The following is a 25,892-nucleotide window of genomic DNA, read 5'->3' on the forward strand; positions in this document are numbered from 1 at the left end:
TTTTTCATTTTCTGAAAAATTATGACAAAAAAATAAAACTTCAAAAAACTCGCCATTCCTCTTATGAAGTACGTCGGACTGTCTACTCTGCAAAAAGGGGTCATTTGGGGATATCTGTACTATTCTGACATTCTTGGACCTCAAGAAATTAGATTGGCTGTCAGTACTTCAGGATTGATCAATATTAAGATCTATACCATAGTTTGTCAACTCTATAACTTTCCTACAAACTAAATAATATATCCTAATTTGGGTTATTTTCACCAAAGACATGTAGCAGAATACATCTTGGCCTAAATTTATGAAGAACAAATATTTATTTGTAAACTTTTATAACAGAAACAAAGAAAAACGTGTTTTTTTTCAAAATTTTTGGTATTTTTGTTAATTTAGCAAAAAATAAAAACCCCGGCAGTGATTAAATACCACCAAAAGAAAGCTCTAGTTGTGTGAAGAAAATGATAAAATTTTAGTTTGGGTACAATGTTGTATGACCACGCAATTGTCATTCAAAGTGTGAGAGCGCTGGAACGTGAAAACTGGCCTGGGCAGGAAGGTGTAAAATTGCCCGGTATTGAAATGGTTAATATGCCCCCTCTACTCCTCCTTTTCATATTACTATCTTCTGTCCTCAAAATCTAATTTCTTTACCCCTCTGCTCCACCCCAAAGCTTACACATCTCACCCTCACTTCTACCATCTCCCTATTATTGCGCCTCACCTCCTGCTAATACTATGTTCACCCGCTGACCCAGGCACAAGGACAGGAAGGCATGCACATTCCCATCTTACTTTCCTCACCCTCCTTCTTCTCCTAAATTCTGGGGATATCTCCCCAAACCCTGGTCCTCCAGTATCTCACCCCCACACCAGGCACCCTCCTTCCTTCAATAATAGCCGCAATCCACTCAATTTAATCTCAATCCCTATGCTCCTAAAAACCACCCTCCCTTTTTCATGTGCACTCTGGAATGCCCACTCTGTCTGTAATAAGCTCACCTCTGTCCATGACCTTTTTGTGTCCCACTCCCTTAACCTACTAGCAATTACAGAAACCTGGCTTCAAGCATCAGATTCTGCTTCTCCCGCAGCACTTTCCTATGGAGGCCTTCTCTGGACCCACTCACCCAGACCCAGTGGTCGGAAAGGAGGTGGGGTTGGTTTGCTTCTATCCCCACTGAGCACCTTTCAAGTCCTCCCTAACCCTCCCTCTCTATCCTTCTCTTCTTTTGAGACTCATTGCATTCGGGCTGTTTTCTCCCATTTTTCTGAGGATTGCAGTGATCTTCTGGCCTCTTGAACCAGAATCATGCTTTCTTGATTACTTCTCTGCTTGGCTACCCTACTTTCTCTCCTCTGAAATACCCACTATCATTCTTGGAGATTTTAACATCCCCATTAATGTGAATAACCCAGCTACATCACAACTCTTCATCCTAACCTCGTTTTTTGCCTTAACACAATGGATACAGTCCTCCATTCACTTCGATGGGAATACATTAGACCTTGTTTTCTCCCATCTTTGCACTCCCTACAACCTCAAAAACATCCCCTTCCTCTCACTAGGTACAAGAGTACATTAATTAGTAGTTGTTTGATGCATTTAGTAATTGTTTTGAGGTTCTTTTTAAGGTAGTCTTTTGAAAAATAATAGATTTTGGCTTCTAAAGAAAGAAAAGTGAAACATGTGAAAAGTACAAACAAATGGCAACTGCCCCCACCAATAACTGGCCTTTGCAGCAAGGAACACATGGAAGGACGACACATGTCAAACAACAACAAAGAAAAATTCTCAGCTCAGCTTAGCAACCAGCATGCAACCAACTTAATTACCCTGCCTAACAGTTCACATTAAAAACAAGCGTTTAGCTTGCACACATTTGTAAGTACATGCATAAGCAGCAGAGCCTCTTCACAGCACCCCAGTATTCTGCACTTCCTCACTCTATAAATTTTGAGAGCCTCCATAAAAAGAAGCGCATGTCTAATAATGAATAGATTTAGGACAGGTAAGAGATTCGGAAGATGAAGGCTTTCCTGAATAGTTTTAGAGCCTCTGTATGCTGTAAAAAAAGGATACTGTAAAAAAGGAGAGGAACTCTGTACCCTAGTAAAGATTGTGCCTAATGAACTGTTTGGACTGCGGATCAGTTTTTTTTTTTTACCTGTTAAACAGAAATCTATCCTGAGCTCCTCAAAACTGTATTGCCATATTAAGGGGGCCCTTGTATTTTAAGTGTATCTAAAGCTTAAACTTTTTTTTCTCAGTTTTTGATAGATCAGGGAACAGTCAAAACTATGTCCAGTTGATATTACTGCCTCAATCTTAATTGGGGATTTCCACACTTTTTTTTTTCTCCTGATGACCTTTGTCATCAAAACTGAAAGCAATGGGGAATCTCCCCTGACCAGGGGCAGACTGACCATTTGGAAACTCGGGCACTGGCCGAGGGCCCGGGGTCAGTAGGGGGCCCCATGAGATGCCCCTGGTACCTTTTTCATAGGCTTTTTTGAGTTTGGGCAAGGACACAGAGGCCCCATGATCCCCTATTGCCCGGGGGCCCCATGAGTTGTCAGTCCGCCCCTGCCCCTGACAAATGACTTTCTCTAATTTCCTATTGATTGTTTCCACAGGGAACAAGGTGTATAGGAATCTCCTGGGTAACATACAGATGTCAAAGAAGGAACTTTAACCAGTTCCTTCTCTTTGCAAAATTGATAAAATTGGCTCTAAGTATCCCTTTTGGAGGAAAAGAAATGTAATCTCCAAACACGGAAAGGTTTCTTCACAGTGAGAGCTGTGAAAATCTGGAATAGACTCCCTCAAGAGCTGGTTCTGGCCAGCTCAGTTGATTGCTTTAAAAAAGGTCTGGATTCTTTCTTGGATACACAGAATATAACTGGTTATTAACATTTATAGGTAAAGTTAATCCAGGGAATATCCGATTGCCTCTCGGGGCATCAGGAAGGAATTTTTTTCCCCTGCAGGAGCAAATTGGATCCTGCTTAGCTGGGGGTTTTTTGCCTTCCTCTGGGTCAACTGTGGGTGTAGTATTATAACTTTTCTTTTTTTTTTAATGGTCAAACTGGATGGACTTTTGTCTTTTTTCAGCTAGACTAACTATGTATTATGATTGGGATGGCTAAGACCAGTGTAAATAGTTATTTTGTACTTACATTGGAGTCTGTGTCCATCTTAGATGTTTCCCTTTAAATGTACCAAGCAAAGCTGCTAACATTTTTAACACAACATTCTGTATGTTTGCATTCTTCCCTCCTTACTTAATGTCCATAACTATAGCATGTACTGTACACATTAAAATAGTTTAATAATACATTATAATTAATTCACACTGAGCTTTAGATCATCAGTGGGTTTTAACTGATTCTCCAGTTTTATTTTCCAAAGTTTGATAAAACTTTGCAACTCTACTTCTTAACTTTTAGCTGTCAACCTGGTAGCTTTTAGCTTGGCAGGTCTGGTTTTATTAGCTTTATAAATACCTACAAAATATCCTACAAGGTCTATCAGAAGAGCAGAGCTTTAATAAGATTAAAAGCTGAGCCACCTTTCACCTGCTTTGTAAATAGTCACTATTGGGTTTAAGAGCAATATAAAACCTTGCAAAATACAGCGAATGTACTACTTGAGTTCATACAGATACTGAATCTAAGTCTTTGTCAATGTACAAAGCTTTGGTTAGAAGGTACATTTTCATTATCTGATCAGTGTCTGGTAATAGTAGTCACTAGCTGAGAACAAAATAATTGGATGACCGGGTTTCTATATCTCCCTGGTTAATGCATGTCAAGGTGAACACATTTTTGAAACTATAGAGTTCAAATGTATTTTTTGGCATTTTCCTAAGGTCAGATACTTAAGAAAGCTGTGTTGCAGCGTCTTACATATTTTATGTGTTTTCAGGTCTGATTCTGATTTACATCACTTGTATTATCCTAAATTGAACATGTAAGGAATATAGTAGCTGACATATTTTTAAAGCAGAAAACACTTGGGCTTCTATTATGATTCTGGCTTTACTACTTAATGAGTATCTAACCTTGAACAAGGCATTGAGACCTTAATATTGGCTACATTCTTTTTCTAGGTCAGTGACTCACTCCTGCTCCTTAGAGTGCATGCAAACCCGGAAACCAAAATAAAAATGTATTGTTGTTCAGGATCCTTCAAAGTTGCAAAGTACAACACTTTTCATCTCTTTTCTAGCAAATTTAAAGGATTACCTGGTGATCCTATGATTAAGTTGTAAATCCTAGGATGGTCTGTAGCAGGGTAAAAATGCTCACTCATTGGCTGCTAATGTAGCAAAAGTGTTGTCACCCTTCACTGTGTGCTCCAGCTTAGAACTCCATGGACCTGATTTTGATATCAGTGAAAGTAAACTGCTGCTGCAGTGTTTTACTATCCACAGCCCTTGACATTTGGAAGGGCAAGGAAACAGAAAGCAGTCACATAAACACTTCAAACATTACCTAAAATTTACTTTCGAGCTAATATAAGTTCTGACAGTGAAGGGCCTCTCATCTGGATGCACATCATTTGCTCAGCTAGCAATGCCTCATCAGGTGTGGCCTCTCTGAGATGCTGAGGGAGGGAATCTGAGGAATGTGTAATCCCTGGGCATGTCCAATAACCAAGTTGTGGGAAATGGAAGATAAATGGAGCCTGAACACTCTTCACAATGAAAGTAATAATGAAAGGAAAGCTATCAAATTTACAGTATTATTAAAATTCTCCATTCTGCAAGTATTTTGACATCAAGCATGATTTATGTACAAATGTGAAATATAAATGCAAAAATAAAATCTTTTAGTGTGAGAGTGTGCTTGCTAAGTTGTTTTGAACAGTTCCATATTTAAAAGCTTTTGCAATTTTAAAGCAAATTTCCCTTTTCCCTTCTACGTTTACTTTACATTAGATCTTTTGAGTTCAAAACCTTTCTCCAGTGTGTGAAAGTTGTTTGAAAATTCACCTACTACAGAAAGGGTCACTTGAAATAAAAACTATACTCGCCTTTTCTTCAGCCGTGCAGTGTCCTGGAGCTCCTTGCTGGCCGTTGATATCTTCAGCCAGTCAGTTTCAAGGCATCAATCTTCAGTCATTTTCATTGGCCGAGCCAAGATTACATCACTGCTGTGAATGTATAGGAGTTCATTCATCTCAGAATTACTGAAATTTTACACTGAGCTGTGTGTGAGCAACTCAGTGTACAAAGCATGTAGGCAGGTAAGGAAGTTTAATGCAGAAGAGACATAGTGGGGTTTACTAAAGCTGGAGAGTCCAAAATCAGACTCCCTTCTGCATAGAAACCAATCAGCTTCCAGGTTTCATTACCAAATCTTCATTGAACAAGCTGAGGTTAGAAGCTGATTGGTTTCTATGCAGAAGGGAGTCTGATTTTGGACTCTCCAGCTTTAGTAAATAAACCCCAGTCTGTCTCATCTGTATCAGAAATCCTGTTTGATATTTCTTTTCTCCTAAAGTTCCACGTTAAGTAGCACATTCTCCACCTTCCTGCCATGTCATAGCCTTCTCCTCTTCTAGGAGTGTCTAACTATTCACTGTGCTGGTCCAGCTCCTCCACCCTTCCCTTGATGCACCTATATAACATTTTATTTAGTGGAGGAGTGAATAAAAACACTATAGAGTAGCCTTTCTCAAATTGTTTAATGCAAAGGAATGCTTAAAGTTACTTTCAGTTCTCAGATAGTCTCTGTTGATAATTTGTATGTTTACACTGCATAGTACATTAGTGTGAACAGTAAGTTTTAAATACAGAAATATAAATAAAAAATAAGCATAAGCAAAAATAAGGCATTTTTGACACTTAGGGCTGCTCTGTATGACAAAACTATTTTCAGCAATAATAATGAAAATAAATAATTATAATAATATAAGTGCAAATAAAGAAACCCAGACATGGAAAATGTTTGTGTTTCCACAAATGGATATTTAGTAGACATTTCCCCTTACATTGGAGGTCAGTGAAATGTCTTCTTACACTGGTGGTCAGTGAAGAAGGACCCTTACATTTTTGGTCAGTGTGAGAAGGGTCTCTTTAAACTGGTAGTTAGCGGGAGAATGGCCCCATTACACTGATGGATAATGGGAAGAATGTTCCTATAGAATTGGTCAGTAGGAAAAATGCTTCTTACAGTATTGGCCATTGGAAAGATTGTTCCCTACAGTATTAGTCAGGAGGTAAGAATGTCCCTACTACAGATAGCTGAAAAGATTGTTGTGAGTTTTTACTTATCTGAGATGGTGGCACCCAGCAGCAGTCTCAGTCCTTTTGCTATACCTACACAAGGGAGGCTTTTTCAGGTAAATAACATGAATAAAATAGGTTAGGTGCACACACAGTATAATCTTTGCAGACATTTTTTGTTGAAATGAATGGGGTGTTTCATGTGCTGTCTACACTTACTGAATTCACTCTTACACCCGACCCAACCATAGCTCTTTTGAACAAATGTCCATCTGATATATTTAAATCACAATTCCAACTATTGCTTTACATCACTGATGCCTCCAAACAAACCATTGCCAAAGCTTGGAAAACACCCAATCTCTGTTTTCTTGACACAAAACATAGAATAACCCAGTTTATGATCCATAGCAAAATTGAGGCTACATTGCTAGACCGTATCCCCAAACACCTAAAAATATGGCAGCCATGGGTTGACAACTTTTTACCACAAGACTTCGACCAATCATTAATGGAACCCTGATTTTGTAGTTTTAGTATTTTACTAGGTTGACCTGTACTAGAATTTTACTGCCTCAGTATGTCTACCAGATCCCCTGGTTCTCTCTCCCCTCCTTTTCTTCTCTTTTCCCTCCCTTCTCTATTCCCCTTTCTTTTGATTTTGAACTGTTAAAGTTTGAGAAGCTGCCTTTTACTTCTTCCATTTTGGAGCATCTAATTTTAGTCTATTTTTCCCCAAGAATCAGGGTTGCTCAGTTGCTTACATTTGTACTTGATCTGACGTTTGCTCCAATAAGTTGTCTTTTTTATCTTTTTACTGTTATTGAAATTCAATTTTGTAAAGTTATTCACTATGTTTTAACTGTATGACAGTCTTTGTAAATTGTACCACAGATGATCTCTCAAATGTCTCATTTCAGAATATGTACAGCCCCATAGGGCTGGTCAATTTTGCCACACCTGCTGAATGCAGGAAAGAGCCTGGTCCCTGTTCTGTGGAAATCAAACAGTGCACCCACAGTGGGAAAATGACTCACTTAAGTAAATTAGACAATGGAGGATAAACATTGGGCACATAGGTGTAAGGATAGTAATGACAAATTTCTGAAATTCGGGCAACCTGAAAAGCATTTGAAAATTTTCCATGGAAAAGAGAAGTAAGTTAAGGCATGTCAGAAAATGTAAGAGTACAATAAAAAAAAACTTAAATAGTGTTGGAGATGCTATTATTAAAATGACAGTAGGCTGTTTGCAAAATAATTTTTACTTTGCAAGGAACCTTATTGAATAAGGTGAAGCACTGTAGACTTCCATCATGAGCAAGAAAAAATACTGTTTCTTATATTTTTCTGGCACGTGATTGGGTATTCTTTGCAAAGCAAATTTCACCAGTTCACAAACACTGCACCACTAATTCCCCTGCAAAGTGGAAAATCCCTTGTAAAGTGAACAGTTCATTTATGCAAAACACCTGCATAAAAAATTATGAAAATTAAAATAAAGAAAGGAAAATACACATACTGGTTTGCACTGGTAATGCACAGTGCAAATTGCAGGTACATATTATCTTCTATAAAAATTACATAACAGTCCTAGCTCTCAATAAATATTCTTATGATGGACTGATGGCCTCAGATATCCATTACTTTAAAAAAAAATTATTTTAAAAATTGTTATTAGTCTGACAATGATTAGTTAACACAAAAAGCAACTCTTTTTAAATAAAGAATGTTGGGATCCTGTTAATCATAAGGTTATATGTTATTGCATATGCTTTTGAAAGTAAAAATAAAACTATCCCCCTTGCATGGTACATGTTTTGCAGAACATTTGTGCAGCAGCTTGGATGGAAGCTCCACATCTGTTCACACAGGCAAGTGACATATCAATTTATTTTCCAGCAAGCACTCATTATCACAAGAGATGAGTTAATCACTTCCTGGAAATCTGACATTTCATTGACTCTTACAAAAGTGCAATCTACAGGTTGATTTTTTTTAATCATTTCAAACTTAGAGCAAAAAACCAATGCTTAAAAAGCATAGTTTTTACATTTTACTTAAGGTGACCTATACTCAATAAATTACTATTTTATAGGGATTAACTAGTGTTGTTAATTGTGGCAAGATATTGTCAACAAAATTTCTATCTGCATTATAACTTCCTGAAAAGTTAAACAATATAAAGTAAGGTTTGATCACCTCCTAAATTTCCTCTCCCCCCTGTCTAAGGGCTGCATTAAAATAAAAATGAAAAAAAGGTTTGGGAAAAACTTGGACAGAAACAGTGAATAAGTAAACCAGCATGGGTTAAAGCCCATCTTTACATAAACTCCAAAATTATGATAGGTTGATACAGGCTGCTAAGCATCTCTGCCATCCTTGTGATGTGCAGTTATTGCTTAATAAAGAACTTGTGGGCCCTGATACGACAATGAAATTGTACTGTATTAAACATTTCTATTGATTTTTATTCTCTTAGGAACATTTGCTGCTGTGCAAACAATAAAATTGTGCTTCCACATGTAACCCACTACCTCTCATAGTGAAACTTCATAATGGGCAACAAAATTGCAGTTGTATTCGATAGTTAGTGCCTTCAATAAAATAGTTTGAAGTGAAGCTGTCATAGGACAAACAGCAAAGTTCTTATGCAAATGTATGTTTGCTGCCATTGGTTTCAGTGCATATTAGGATTTCTGGCACATTTAATCTGCATGTTGGTGGGTGGTGGACCCCCAATGTAGAGCTGACCTTCAGAGCAATACGATACTTTTGCCCACGGTTCTCCCTGATGTGTGGAGCCAATTGAAGACCTAAACTTGATCTACCTTCCTGCCTGTGTGGCTTTGCCCCCTCACTCCAAGGAGTTCCACTGGCCTACCATTTCCAGACCCAACAGCCAAGGGACACCAGTAGAATTCACTCTTTTGCAAGCAGAATTCTGACTGAATAAAAGCAACATGAGGCTGGCTGTAGTTAACGTCTTTACTTGTAGGCATCAATTAAGAACATGGCAATGGGTCTCAGACCCTAACTCAGTCCCAACAGCAATGTGGTTTCTTGGTCTTAGGTCCTGCTGGTGGCTGCTTGTAGCCCTTCAGAAGGCACTCACTCGCTGTAGGCCTGATGTTTTTCCTGGGCTAAGGTGGGGAGGGACAGAGGGGTATACCAGCTGCCCAGGGCCTGCATTGAGCCCCCTAAACTGTCTCTCCTTCTCTATGAGGCTAGAACTGGAAACCCCAGGGCACCTTGCTCTGCTTCTTACTCCTCCTCTGCAGTCTGCCCCACTACCCTCCCTGGTCCTGCCTAAACTCCCAATCTTCTCCCAAGGGGAGGAGGCACCTTAAAGGGGACCTGCTCTACCAATTTCCTACATGCATACTTGTTATAGGTCAATGACTTTCAAAGGCTTATGAAAGCCAGGGAACTTGCATTTTTAGAAGCAAGAAAGCATTTGTAGCATTCTATTGTTTTTATGATAGGACAAAGTAGTAAGGGGCATGAAGCCTCTTTAGTACTGTGGTCCTACTCTATCATTATTGTGATGTCAACAATCCATCATTTCTAAGTAAGCCACAATTAAACCTAAACATTTTTTTAAAGATTCAAAATCATTAAAAACAATTTATGAGTCATCTGTTTATATACCAAATTAGTGGTTCATGAAAAAAGATCTAGTGAATGGTTTGTTTTGTTTCATGTAATGATACTACAGTTTATAATGAAAGTTCCATGCCAGATTGCTGACTATGTGCTATTTTATTCTTGGAAAATATGTCGACATGAGCATTGATTTAAGAGAAGAGCCACAGCATTCAGCAATTTGAACAATTATCCTAATTCCTACCTTAATCTGTCAATTATTTACAGAAGCAAAGAAATAATTTGCAAAACATCAAGCCATAGTTGTTATACTTTTGTTGCAGAACTGAACAGGAACTGAAATACCAGCAAAATATTTATAGCAAGCTTTGAATTCTATATGATTAGATAAAGGATTATAATTTTGTTAATGTATGAGTGACCTGCTCTTTGACTTGAGATGTGAGTAATTCCAATTGCAGCAACAACTCTAATTTGTTTAATGACCTACTGTTGTATTACTGAACTACACAACTATAAAAATGGTTTTCGATAAAACCACTAGGGTAAAACAAAGGTCATTAGCATTTTTACACAAGGGTTTAGACAGTACAAAATCCTAAAGCAATTAATTAGTGATTCTTGGTCTCAAGAGACTCAAAGTAGCTACCGATAGATCCAGCTGTTATTCAGATTGCATTCATTAATTTTAATACCAAAATAAGGCAAACATTTGCTTAAACTGGAAAAAGACCAAAAGAGAAGACAGGTTCATTTGTAAATACCACATTTGTAATACTACAAATGTGGCATTGTGCAGCTGGGCAGTGAATATGTTTTATATATGGTATTCATTAAAGAGTAACTCCAATTTTGTTGAGAAAAAACATTCCCCTCTGGGTGATCTATGTACATGTGCAGGGATTTTAACAAACTTTGTAGTATATTCCTACCTTTTGCTATTCTGAAAAATGGAGCTGTTTGCTTGTCTTTGTCCATGTGCAAAGTGAATTTAACCCATAGCCACCCTGCCTATAGCCAGATGGCGGCCAGACAAACACCTCGTCTCCCTGGGTGGACGCCATATGCCCGCAGGGCAATTTGTCACTGGCCGTGTACCTCGGACACGGCCAATGACAGATCTGTGTACCGGCCCCCGTTGCCAGTACCATGTGACCTGCTGTGACCAATCACAGCAGGTCACATGACAGTTGTATACAATGGATGGCTTCCTGTCAAGTGTGTCTAGCTGGGAATGGTCACAGCAATCACATGCACAATCTTGGCCAATTACAGTCCAGCTGTGGCATGTGATTAGCCATGGCCACCTAATGGGAAAAAGAAGTCAGACCAATCAGTCACCCTTTCCAGGTAAGTATACAGCATGTGCAGCTGATAAGAAGAAGAAGAAGGATGAACAGCAGCAAATTTTATTTGTGTGTTGCTCTCTAAGGGTAGAGAAATAATTCATGCTACTATAATGTCAAGTGGTTATTCACTAGTTGTAGGGACTGATCATCACTAATTATAATTATATGAAGCAAATGGCTCTTTAGGGTATAAGCATGTAGTAGCATGTAGCAGCAATAAGTTTCACATAACTAAAGCATTGCAAAGGAAGATTTTTTTTTCATCTGTCTGGGTTAGCACTTCCACCTAGCAGCACTAGGGTCATCGGTTTGAATCCAAACCATGACACTACCTGCATATAGTTTGCATGGTTTCCCTGAGCCTGTGTGGGTATCCTCCAGGTACTCCGGTTTCGTCCCACACTTCAAGGACCTGCTGGTAGGTTTATTACCTCCTGTCTAAAAACACTGGCAATAGTATGTGTATATATGGATGTGAGTTAGGGACCTTAGATTGTAAGCTCCTTGAGGACAGGGACTGATGTGAATGTACAATATATATATATATATATATATACACCAAAAAAGTAAATGTATTTTATTGGTATTTAATGTTATAGACCAACACAAAGTGGCACATCATTTTGAAGTCGAAGGAAAATGATAAATGGTTTTAAACATTTTTTACAAATAAATATCTGAAAAGTGTGTTGTGCATTTGTATTCAGTACCCTTTACTTTAATACCCCTAACTAAAATCTACTGGAACCAACTGCCTTCAGAAGTCACCTGATTAGTAAATAGAGTCCACCTGTGTGTAATTTAATCTCAGTATAAATACAGCTGTTCTGTGAAGCCCTCAGAGGTTTGTTAGAGAACATTAAAGAACAAAGAGCATCATTAAGGCTACGGAACACCAGAAAGGTTAGGTATAAACTTGCGGAGAAGTTTAAAGCAGGGTTAGGTTATAAACAGGGGCGGACTGACCATATGGAAACTCGGGCACTGCCCGAGGGCCTGGGGTCAGTAGGGGGCCCCATGAGATGCCCCTGGTACCTTTTTCATAGGCTTTTTTGAGTTTGGGCATTTACACAGGGGCCCCATGATCCCCTATTGCCCGGGGGCCCCATGAATTATCAGTCCGCCCCTGGTTATAAAAATATATTTCAAGCTTTGAACAGCTTATGGAACACTGTTCAATCCATCATCTGAATATGGAAAGAGTATGGCACAACTGCAAACATACCAAGACATGGCCATCCACCTAAACTGACAGACCGGGCAAAGAGAGCATTAATCAGGGAAGCAGCCAAGAACCATACAGTGCACATGTAAAAAGACACATACAAGGGATGTATGTATGTATCCTGTACTGTGTCCGCAGTCTCTGGTCATCTCCTGTACTGTGTCCGCAGTCTCTGACCATCTCCTGTACTGTGTCCGCAGTCTCTGGTCATCTCCTGTACTGTGTCCGCAGTCTCTGGTCATCCCCTGTACTGTGTCCGCAGTCTCTGGTCATCTCCTGTACTGTGTCCGCAGACTCTGGTCATCTCCTGTACTGTGTCCGCAGTCTCTGGTCATCTCCTGTACTGTGTCCGCAGACTCTGGTCATCTCCTGTACTGTGTCCGCAGACTCTGGTCATCTCCTGTACTGTGTCCGCAGACTCTGGTCATCTCCTGTACTGTGTCCGCAGACTCTGGTCATCCCTTGTACTATGTCCGCAGTCTCTGGTCATCTCCTGTACTGTGTCCGCAGTCTCTGGTCATCTCCTGTACTGTGTCCGCAGTCTCTGGTCATCTCCTGTACTGTGTCCGCAGTCTCTGGTCATCTCCTGTACTATGTCCGCAGTCTCTGGTCATCTCCTGTACTGTGTCCGCAGTCTCTGGTCATCTCCTGTACTGTGTCCGCAGTCTCTGGTCATCCCCTGTACTGTGTCCGCAGTCTCTGGTCATCTCCTGTACTGTGTCCGCAGTCTCTGGTCATCTCCTGTACTATGTCCGCAGTCTCTGGTCATCTCCTGTACTATGTCTGCAGTCCATTGGTTCAGTATTTTTTTTTCCTGTTTTTCGCCTCTAAAACCTAGGTGCGTCTTATGGAGCGAAAAATATGGTATCAATTTGGGCTATAATGGATTGGTGCTCAGGATCGCTTGATGTCATCAGACAGTGCAAGGAGAAACAAAGCCCAAATCTCGCGACCTCCGAGATCTCGCGAGATTTGGGCTTTCCTTCTCCCTGTGCTGGCAGAGTGATTTAACACCTGTTTAGATTTGTCATCCAAGTCACAAAATGAAAAGTATGCCATTTTCAATAAACTTTTGCATAAAATAGTTCATTTGCATTTAATGTTAATGGTTCATCAGAATGTCGGGCAAAATGGTCGGCCCTCGCACATGTTCACTTCATCAAATCTGGCACTCTTCCAAAAAAGTTTGGACACCCCTGGTTTAGACCTTTGACCCAGGAAGGGGTCTGGAGTTGCTGGTTTCAATATGGACACGTGGAAGACCAGATGAACCTTCATAGATTCGGGCAGTGTGAGTTCGTATGCTACCTCATTGATCTTACATTTTACCCGGAAAGGGCCCAGGAATTTGGGAGCCAATTTCTTCGATGGGCAGGACATTTTTAAATTTGCGGTGGACAACCAAACCTGGTCCTCTGGCTGCAAACTTAATTCCCCTCTTCTTTTCCTATCAAATGCCCTCTTATTGTCACCCTGGGCCTTTGCCATTGCTTCCTGTAATACCTTGTTATTAGACGACAAAAAGTTTAACATATCCTGCGTGGCCGGGACTGCGACCTGTGGGATCAGATCTGGCAGGAATACAGGGTGGAACCCGTAATTTGCGAAAAACGGGGATTGTTTTGTAGCAGAGTGACTCGCATTTTTATATGCGAATTCCGCAAGTGGCAGGAGAGTAAACCAGTCATTTTGGAGGAAGGTGGTATAGCACCTGAGGTACTGCTCTAGGGTCTGGTTCGTTCGCTCCGTCTGGCCATTGGTCTGTGGGTGGTAAGCTGAGGAGAATGATAGCTTAATTCCCAGGGTTTCACATAGAGCTTTCCAGAACCTAGATGTAAACTGAACCCCTCTGTCAGATACAATATCCCTGGGAATTCTGTGGAGTCTTACCACCTCCTTAATAAAAACTCCTGCTGTCCTAAGAGCCGTAGGTGTGTCTTTCAGAGGTACAAAATGGGCCATTTTGGACAAGCGGTCTACAATCACAAAGATTGCTGTGTGGTCCTGAGAGGGTGGAGGTTTCACAATAAAGTCAATGGAGATCATTGTCCATGGACTGTCAGGTATTGGTAATGGACGCAAGAGACCCCAAGCCTTATTCCTGGTTGGTTTGTTTTGTTTCTCTGACAAACGGGACAGGTCTTCACATAAGCTTTGCACTCCTTGGCCATATTAGGCCACCAGAAGGTACGCTGCAGCAGCTCTAAGGTCTTACGTACCCCAAAGTGCCCGGCCAGCGGGTGATTGTGGCAGTATCCTAGTACTAACATACGGGCTTCCTCAGGGACCACGATATGATCCTCCTTCCAGAGAAGTCCCTCCCTATTCAGTAAGGGGATACCGGGTAGACCTGGCATTCCTACGGACGCGGTCTGCAATTTAGAATGAAGTTCAGATTGGAGGACTAGGAAATTCCCTGGGGACAGGATAGTGTCTGGCTTGGGAATTTCTTCTGGATCCCCAAACATACGGGAGAGCGCGTCTGGCTTCGTATTCTTTGACCCTGGCCTATAGGTGATATGGAAGGAGAACCGTGAAAAGAACAGTGCCCACCTGGCTTGATGTGGCCTTAGACGTTTAGCTGTTCTCAAATATTCTAGGTTCTTGTGGTCAGTGAAAATCAACATCGGGTGTACCGCCCCCTCTAACAAGTATCTCCATTCCTCTAGTGCCACCTTGATCGCCAGGAGTTCCCGATCCCCGATATCATAGTTCCTTTCGGCAGTAGTTAGTTTTCTGGAGAAGAAGGCCACCGGGTGCATAAGCTCCTTGATGCCCTTTCTCTGAGACAGGATCGCCCCAACTGCATTCTCGGATGCGACTACCTCCAAGATATATGGTAAGGACGGATCAGGGTGGCTCAAAATAGGAGCTGCCGTAAACAACTCCTTTAAGGCTTCGAATGCCCTCTGTGCCTCGGGTGTCCACTGGAAGCGAACTCCCTGCCTAGTCAGCTGGGTGATGGGGGACACCAGGCCCGAAAAGTTCTTAATGAACTTTCTATAAAAATTTGCGAAGCCGATAAAGCGTTGGACCGCTTTTTTATCGGTGGGTGCTGGCCAATCCAAGATGGCCGAAACCTTTTGGGGATCCATAGCTATTCCCATGGTAGAGATGGTTAGACCCAAAAAAGAAATACTACGCTGTTCAAAACAGCATTTGTCTGCCTTGGCATATAGGCTGTGTTGGCGAAGCCTTTCTAACACGTGCCTCACGTGACCTCTATGGTCCTCCAAGGTTGGGGAAAAGATAAGGATATCGTCTAGGTACACAACGACGAAGATATCCAGGTAGTCCCTGAACACATCGTTTATGAAATGCTGGAAGGTGGCCGGAGCGTTGCATAGGCAGAAGGGCATAACTAAATATTCAAAGTGTCCGAATCTAGTACGGAATGCTGTTTTCCACTCATGCCCCTCTCTGATACAGACTAAATTATAGGCACCTCTCAAGTCTAGTTTAGTGAAGACAGATGCTGACTTCAGCCTCTGAAAAAGTTTGGGGACTAGTGGCAGCAGGTAGCTGTTTTTTACTGTGACCTTATTTAAGTCCTGGTAATCTACGCAGGGCCGGAGGGACTTGTCTTTTTTTTCCACAAAAAGAAAATGCCCGCCCCGGCTGGTGATGTGGAGGGTCTAATAAACCCCTTATGGAGATTTTCATCAATATATTCTTTTAGCACCCCTAATTCCCGTTCGGATAAGGGGAATATCTGCCCAAATGGAATTTCCTACCCTGGGAGGAGATCAATTGGGCAGTCATAAGCTTGATGCGGGGGAAGAGTGTCCACCCCCCGCTTGCTAAACACATCCAAAAAACTATGGTAGGCTGAAGGAATGACTTGCGCCAGCTCCGCATCTGTCTCCAGACACAACACGGCCTGCGGAATCGGGGAGGTCCTAGGGAGGCAATGCTGCTGGCAATATGTGGAGTGGAACTGGATAGAACCTGTCTTCCAGTCCACCTGGGGATTGTGGGCTCGTAACCACGGGAGCCCCAAAATAATTGGGAATAATGGGGATGCTATGGCGTCCAACCGAAGGAGTTCCTGATGATGGGTCAATACTGTAATACGGATAGGTGGAGTTTCGTGGTCCACCATCCCTGACTTAATACAGGACCCATCTGCTAGCAAAATATTCAATCCCACCTCTTTTGTTTGTAGGGGAATCTGTTGCTGAGCTGCAAAGTCCAAATCTATGAAGCAACTACACGCCCCAGAGTCCACAATTGCTGTGGTCACCACAGTTGTCCCAGGCAGCTGAAGTGACACAGGTACCGCTAGATAACTGGTGTTGCCCAGATTGTTAGAAGTGACCATAGAGAAAACAGCGGAACACTTACCCCTCTTGGCTGGACTGGTACGTACCACATGGCCTGCTCCCCCACAGTAGAGGCAGAGATGGTGGGCCTGACGCCTCTGGCGTTCCTCACGTGTAAGTGTCGGCCGTATCCTTCCTGATGGCCAGGGCTTGGATGTATCCATAGCATCCTGCTTCTGGTTTGCCTGCTGCGACTGCGACTGGGTTAAAGCATGAGGAGGTGTTCCAGTTGGTCTCTGTCCTTGGTTGGACCTTTCCTGCCTGCGTTCCCGCAACCGGCGGTCAATTTGAATAGTCAAAGCTTTTAAGGCCTCCAAAGTACTAGGTATGTCTACTCGGGCCAATTCGTCCTTCAACGATTCAGCTAACCCTATGTGGAACTGGTGGTGCAGGGCCGCCTCGTTCCATTGAATGTCACTACGCCAATGCCTGAATTCAGCGGCATAGTCCTCCACTGTCCAGTGACCTGCCTCAGTGTATGTAGGGCCCTCTCGGCCGTTGCTGTGTGCAGAGGGTCGTCATACAAGAGTGCCATAGCCTCAAAATATACTGTCACCGACCTCAACAGTGGGTCTCGATTCTCTAAGAGCCGGTGGGCCCAGTCTTGGGGTTCACCCTGTAGTAGGGAAATGATGAACCCTACCCTCACTGATTCTGAGAAAAATGTCCGAGGCTGGAGGTTAAAGTATAGCTGACAGGAGCTACGAAAGGCCCTGAATCTACTTCGGTCTCCATAAAAACGTTCTGGTGTGGGGACACGGGGTTCTGAAAGGGTAACAGCCCCGGTGTCTCCCTAGTGGGTTCCCCAGACCCCCTGGTAGGTGTGGCTAAGGTCTGCGACCATCCAACTCCGTATAACCCTCCTGTAGGACCCTAACTCCTTGTATAAGGGTCTCCAGCTGTTGACAGATGTCATCCAGAGGGAAAGTTCCCCCTCCAGGCTCAGTCATGGCCGCAAGGTACTGTCAGGCTCCGCCCAACGAGATCTCTAGTGGTCCACAGCACGGGGTTTCCCAGGACGCGGAGTCTAAGTCCCAGTCTGCCTTTTCACCAGAGCCCCTGATGGTGGGGATGGACTTGGTGCAAGACTGGAACCAGGTCGCGCCCCTGGGCACCCCCAGCGATGGTAGAGGGGTCCCGCTGAGGGTATGTGCCCGGGATGAGCCTGCTGTGAAGGGGCTGACAGGTCCCGATCCGAGCGGGATGGATGACTGCTAGGAGTGAGCGAGGTCAGACTAGCCGGGTCGGTAACAGTGGGGACAGGTGCGGTACAAAGCAGCAGGCAAAGAGTAGTAAGGTCACATGCCGGGTTCAGTAACAGAGGGTCCAAAACAATAGTATCTATAGGCAGAGGAATGGTCAGGGATGAGCCGGGGTCAGAGCAGGAGAGGGTCAGCATAAATCAGAACAGGCAGAGTTTGGCAACAAGGAAACGTACTAACAGGAACACAGGAACAGGAACAAGACCTTGCGGCAATGAGGACATTGCCTGGCCGGTTTAAATAGCGCGCCATGCACCGTCATTGGTGCCAGGTGCGCGCCCATGTGCGTGAGTGCGCATGCGCAGCCACAATTGCCGTCGTGGACTCCCAGGTCCTACTGCCCGACCGCTGATGTGCCTGGGCGATCCGCGCATGCGGGGATTCGCGTGCCGCGGTGAAGACCGGGATCCCTGACAATATCCTAATCTGACTATTATTTATGATGTTTGTAAAGTGACTATATTAATTTATTTTTGATAGTTGCAGTCCATGCTTACACCAATCTTATCTTGTTGTTCAAAGAATGTCTGCATGAGCAAAATTAATTTGGTAATAATAATTTGTCAGCCTAATTATTTGTATAAATATTTTTTTTATTGCAGACACTGCTGCTCATCGATCAATTAAACAATCAACATAGCTAGCTAAATGAATCATGTAGACATTTCCTGACAATCTTGAGTTCCAAACCTAATCTCGTCAAACCACATTGGTGGGTGGGTGCAGAGTTACCCTTCTTAGAAAGCCCAACAAACGCTTTCAATCTATAAAAACCTAAATCTGAATACTTTATTTTGAGCATGGAAATACAACAAATCCTTACATATGTCCCCTCCATTGTCACCACTCAAGGCAAGAAAGTACATCATCCAAAAGAATGTTACATCACTTCCACTTTCAATGTGAAACATGTTGTCACTTTCACACCTGCAAATCATGTAGCATTTCTATTTTTTGTCTAACCCTGTATATGCCTGTTGTGCACACTGTGCAATGGGCCTATAGGTGCATGTATAATAGATTCCAGCGTATAAGTCTGATGTACAATTTCTAATTCCCTTCCACAGTCAAATAAACTGACTAAAATGTGATCTAAATTAGTTAGAAATGTGATCTCACCACCAAGGAAAACATTAATTTGTTTGATTTAAAAGTTTTTTTTCCCTGCAAAAAATGTAGGAAAATGAAAATTTTGAATCTCAAATTACATTAAAGGGATATACCATAAAGAAATGTATTACATGTAATACATTTTTTGTGACCTATTTGTTGGAGTGCCCTTGGAAATTTCAGTATATGGGCCGAACAACAAGACAGTTACATGTTAGGTTGAGGGAGCATGTTGCCAATATAAAGAAAGGTAAAAAAGATCAGAGTTTATCGAGACATTTTAGGGAGACCCATAACTGTAATCCATCTTTATTAAAATTTTGTGGAATAGACACAGTGGACGAACATTGGGGGGATGTAATCGGATTAGAGAAAGTTAAAAAAATTAGATGTTCTGGATTTATGAATTGGATATATTGAAACCTAAGGGTTTGAATGTAGAATTGGACCTTAATTGCTTCATTTCTAACCTGTAAGGAATGTTAGTTGTAATTTTGGATGACGGGTCACTTTTATGGTTAGGAGGGAACCTGATATGAGATGGTCTGCCTAAGGTCCATAGACCCCTTTGAATAACAACAGGAACCTAACTGGTAGTTTTTATTAACCAAGGAAAGAAACTTAGTTCATCCTCCTCCCCCCTTGTACATTTAATAGCCCAAGAATTTCAGGATTTTTAAAATTCTTTTAGTTTCCAATATGTTTACAACAAATAGTCGTGCAGACTATCTAGTGAGAAAGGTATATCTCAATAAAGATCTTATGTTAATAGGGCCATATACTATATACTGTTACATGTCCCAGGGTAGGATAGGGAATATTGAAAAATCCATTTATACTCTTTGAGGGCTATTGAGTATTATAGTGGGTATTGGTTGATGGAGTATACTTTACACCAATTAACTAATGGAATATGTGACAGAATGTGTTTTTTCTCATATGATTAACATGTTCTGAAAGATAAAGCTGTGTTGAGTAAGATTGGGACATCCTAATAGGAATTTATTTATTTTAATTAAGAGGGGTATTTATATAATTAACATTGGATGCTGCCTTAAAATATGAGGACAGTGGGGAGATTGTCTATAATTCCTACCACTGGGGGAGCCATAACCAGGGATTTTCAATTTTAATTGTGGGGTAAAGGTCCCTCTTGAATATAAAACATACACATTTTATGACATCAATGTGGGTATAGAAGAGCGGGATAATTTTACCTTATTTTATTTGTTATTGTGATGTGGTATATGTCTTTCATATTTAATAGCGTACACAATTGCCAATTGTCCTGTTCAAAGATTGCCGACAGACATCCCATTGAGGGCAAATGTGGGTTATAAAAGGGCCGATCCGCAGGTCTGACATGCACACATTTTGATAATGTCGTAATGACGTACTGCATCAGAAAGTGATGTCAGACGCCAACCGGAAATACAGTGACAGCCATTTTGGAGTCGGACCCGGTGTTGTATGCTGGCTCACTCTTATATACTGTAAGCGTCTTTTTAGCAAATAAAGAGCTCTGAGTTTATTCTACTACACTATGATCAATTTTTGTTTGGTTCCACATGGATAACTGCTGATTGGCGGACCAGCGAAGAGTTGGTAAGGTTTATGTTTTATAAGGTGGCGTAACACTACTGGTGGATGGAGCACTTGTTTGGGGTGATCATAAAGGTGGAAAGAGTGTGAGTGCAACTATTTTAAACACGCTCCACTGTGTTTTAATACTATTACACTATGTGAGCATTTTTCTTTTTTGGGAGAGTCATTTTGGAAGGAAGGAACAAGGAGAGTGATACAAAGCCAATTTGTATAGAAGCAAGATAATTCTGATGGGAGGGTAAGAGTAAGGATGTTGAGTATTGGAGTGTTCTCACGTGGTGGATAAGTTTGGCACATTATTTGTTTAGTTTATGTGAGTTTAATACATAATTCAAATTGTGATTTAAGGCAATAATCCACTATATGTGCTTTTTGTATATATTTTTTGCATGGAAAATGATAATAATTTTAGGAGAAGAGGAAGAGGGGTTCACACGTATACATATTCATGTTTAGATCGAAGGATTCGATCAACTCTATTATCTGGTGAAAACATATGAAGAACTGACGGAAATTTCCAGTATAGGAGATCTCATGTGACTGTGGAAGGGAATTAGAAACTGCACATTAGACTTATGCGTTGGTCTCTATTATTCATGTATTTTACCCTCCCAGGGAGGAACGACTGATCTAGAAGCTGGGGGAACTTTATAAACAATTTAAATAGATTTTATTTAATTCTGGTGGCAGTAGCTGTAGGTGATTCTCAGGCGTAAATTTAATATACACTGCTAAAAAAAATTAAAGGAACACTTTGAAAACACATCAGATCTCAATGGGGAAAAATATCATGCTGGATATCTATACTGATATGGACTGGGCAATGTGTTAGGAACTTAAGGATGCCCCATCGTTTGATGTAGATGAAAATGGTCAACCCAAGCCGGGTCCCCGATGCACGTGCCGGTGAGCAGGCGGGCTGTTTAAACCCCTGCTACAAACAGAATGGTGCCTTCTGGTCTAATACTTCCTGTTTCCTGTATCCTGACTCCTGTGATCCACTTGCTTGACTCTGACTACGACTGAACTCCGCCTGCACCGACCCAGCTCTCCCTTTGACTATCTGCTTGCCTACTCCTCTGTACCTGATCCGTCCGATTGATCCTGACCTGGCCTGCCTGACTATTCTACCTCTCCTGCCTGTGACTATCCCTGGCTACCAGCTGTCATGGTCATCCACATCTCAGCTACACCTCTCTGCTGCTGCATCTGCTCACCTGCATACTGCTACCTGCATCTTGGTATTCCGGGTCTTCACCTGCCAGCTGTCACCGCAGACCCGTCAGGCACTCCTGCCCCTCCCAGCTCGTTACTTCCCGTCTACCCTATCAGGGGTCCCGAACTGGAATAGTAAGAGGATGCCCTCTCTCCACATCAGGCTCCACCACCAGGTACATTACAGGCCTGCTGAAGGTCATGTTGTAGGGCTCTGGCAGTGCTCAACCTGTTCCTCTTTGCACAAAGGAGCAGATGCCGGGCCTGCTGATGGGTTACGGACGGACCTTCTCTGGCCTTGCCCAGCTCTCCTAGAGTAACTGCCTGTCTCCTGGAATCTCCTCCATGCTCTTGAGACTGTGCTCGGAGACACAGCAAACCTTCTGGCAATGGCACGTTTTGAAGTGCCATCCTGGAGGATGTAGGGTCCAGGTATCACCTCATGCTACCACTAGTGGCACTGACCCTAGCCAAATGCAAAACTAGTCAAAAACAGAAAAGATGAGTAGGGGAAAAAAAGTCAGTGGCCTCCACCTGTAAAACCATTCCTGTTGTGGGGGGTCATCTCATTGTTGCCCATCTAGTGCACCTATTGTTAATTTCATTAACACCAAAGCAGCTGAAACTGATTAACCAGAAATACTGTTACAGGGCGTCATGGGTGCGCAAAATCATATATATATATATATATATATATATATATATATATATATATACACACATACATGCATACAGTATATATGTGATGTTGCAGTTACGGGTAGGGAGTCTGAGCCGCCATTCGCTGCTTTGGCTGTCAGTCACCGGCTTCCACCCAGTGATCGCCAAGTATCTCCAACAGGGGAGAGACCTGTGTATAAACAACACATCTCTCTCTACTGTCAGCTCCTGCACACTGCTTTGTATGGCTCTGAATAACAGAACCATACAAAGCAGTGTGCTTACAGTGAAGCACACACACAGCTCAAGTAGTGAAACAGCACACAACACACAGTTAACCCTTTGATCACCCCAGATGTTAACCCCTTTCTGCCCCGTGCCATTAGTACAGTGTCAGTGCTTTTTATTAGCACTGATCACTGTATTGGTGTCACTGGGGATGTCAGTGACACCAAGCCAGTTCCCCCCAATGTCACAATGCCCACTGCAGTCCCGCAGTCCTGCTATAAGTTGCTGATCACCACTATTACTAGTAAAAAAACCAAATAAATAAAAAATTCCAGTATACAGTATATACCACCATTTGTAAAGGCTATAACTTTCACGTAAACCAATTAATTTACAGGTATTGAGATTTTTTTTTAGCAAAGACATGTAGCAGAATACATTTTGGCCTACATTTATGATGAAATGTGTTTTTTAAAATTTTTTTACTGGACATGTTTAATAGCAAAAAGTCAAAAATATTGAGACGGGTTTGGTTTAGGTCTGGGTACCATTTTGTGATGGAAAACACACATTCTTTTTATTTTCTATTGTGTTATGAGTTCGCACAAACTTGTGTACTCAGTATACTTTACCTTGGTGTGCTGTCCTGTCTTGACATTTGATGGAACAAACCGATTAAGCAGTTTCACAGTGGTGTGCAACCATTTCTCTACTTTGCTTCAATGTGCAGGATGGCGAGCAGGGGCAAACGCCCACATGAAGACTGCATAAGGTTGACGGGGTCTCACCTGAGCGATGATAGGAAAATACCTTGGAGATACACTAAAAGACCTTGCCTAATTATAATAGAGGGTAAGATTCTTGCTAGACATGGGGTTTTATGAGTATTGGGTTGGAATGTTTTCATTTTAGGTGTAATATAAGTATTTTGATTAATTATGGGTAGATAAACTCAATCTGATATCCAGAGTGGTGGGATTGGTCTGCAGTATTTGATGTTAGGTTTTTTGGTTTTTAAGTACATAGATATGGGGTTATGTTTGATTCCTGTTCTCTCTTTGCTAACCATTTCTATGTTATAGTTATTTCTATCTATTTATGAGGCCATATTTGAACATAGGATGTTCTGCTGGAAAAGAGGTACATGAGTATATGGAGAGGTAAATTATATATATGGTTTGATATACTGTATATAACATGTGTGTTAGTTTACAGTGGTTTTCTGGTATAGGATTGTATGTCTTCTTTGTAGAGACTACATATGTTGAGTCTCTATGTGGGTGCAGTGTGGGATATATGAGAGAGTTTTGGCACCCCCCCTCTTTTTTTTGTGAGATCCTTAAGTGTTTTTGTTTATATTATGTTTTTATTATGAAATGGTATATACTATGTATGGGTAATTCTTATGTGTCTTGTTTATGTTTCCTTCATTCTTATAGACTGCACTATTTTTACATGCATGGATCCTGAAGAAGAGAGTTTTTAGCGGAACGCATCAGTTCTAGACATCAAATACCACCAAATTGGTTATATATGAATTCAGTATTTTTAACTATGTTCTCTGTTTCTGTATCACTTTTTAATACAATGTAATAAAACATTATTGAAATTTTTAACTCTATGTAATTTCTCTTTGGCACATATAAAGTCCCAATTTTCTTTTCCACCTTCTTAGTGTTGGGGAGTGAAAGGGTTACTATATTGTTTGTACATGATCAGGGATGGTGTCCACTGGGAAAATAAATATTAAATGTGCTGAACACAAAGAGAGCATCTCCACATAATTCTATACAGTATGTGCAAACCTGATGGCTTTTTCGATTTGAGCAGGGAAGAAGGTCATACCCGGATCAGTCTCCCATTTCCGTAGGTAGGGAAGAATGTATCCTATTGAGGGAGAGTTTAGTAGTTGGTGCAAATCAACAGTGACTTCCTGTTTCAATGGATCCTTAAAATAAATGTATTCCTGACCTATTGCCAATTCTACCATTCAAACTCTGAACTCCACCATTCCCTTAGTCTTTTGTTGCCCTGACTGCTCTGTTACCATCAGCATGGGCCTGTTTGATACTGCTCCCCTATTCACTTATGCTGTGGTCCCAACTAAACTGGGCTGTCCTGAGGCAATCTCAGAACCACTTCCAGTGACTTGCAAAGGACTGTTGCAGAGGGGAAAGCTTGGTAGATAGCCATGCACCCACAGTTCAAATTTGTAAATACCTCAAAAAATATCCTGATAGTAGTCAGTGTACTTGCCATGTTGTTGGGACCCACCAACTGTTGTGAAACTGTATTACTCCCTAACTGTGCCCCACTGATTCCTTCCCTACTAAAGAAGAAGGTAAAGGAAGGGTCTCACCAGTTGCCAGCCTCAGCCGTAGCTCTAGATCAACCTCAACCACTCACCACCACCTTATGCATTACAGGAGTCCAGTCCCTGTATAAAGATAAAGCGGGCTCAGCGTTCCATCAGGATTTCTCATTTACCCTGGCCATGATCTTCTTCAGCTGGTCCCCCCTGCCATGCCAGCATCAACGGGGGCTGTAACCAGATAGAATCTCCTCACACTAAAGCACCCCAACAATTAACTCAAAAGCTTAACATTTTTAGCCATCCTTTAAAACAATTCTTTAATACTTACCCTCATGGTGGCCTCTTAACACTTAATCCCCACTGACCCTAGTACAATCTAATCCTTACAAATAGCATTTGTTTGTACAGTCATATAGGCAAGATCTCCGCATACTATTTGCAATTCCTGGCTGTAGAGAATATTCTTGTCCCCACCTTCATTATCCAGAAACCATTCATAAGTCATGACTGAGGCCAGCATTGGAAGATAGGGGCTGGGGACATTTACTTCATGTACTTCTGAACTGTAAATTCTGGCAATAAATGTGCTTACAGCTTTGTTTGGTAGTTTAGAACTTTTGCTATCACCAGAGAATCATTGTGGGGTTGGAATCAACTAATTAGTTTGATGTGTATGTAAACCCAAAAACAAAAACATAATATATTGCAGCTTGCCAGTCCTTAGATGTGGTGCACTCATTTTATTTTTTATTTTTTCCCCTTTATTT

The sequence above is a fragment of the Staurois parvus genome, unplaced genomic scaffold, assembly GCF_062004578.1.
Source record: "Staurois parvus isolate SC_StPar_1 unplaced genomic scaffold, SC_StPar_1.0 ptg000145l, whole genome shotgun sequence".
In the NCBI taxonomy this organism is placed as follows: domain Eukaryota; kingdom Metazoa; phylum Chordata; class Amphibia; order Anura; family Ranidae; genus Staurois; species Staurois parvus.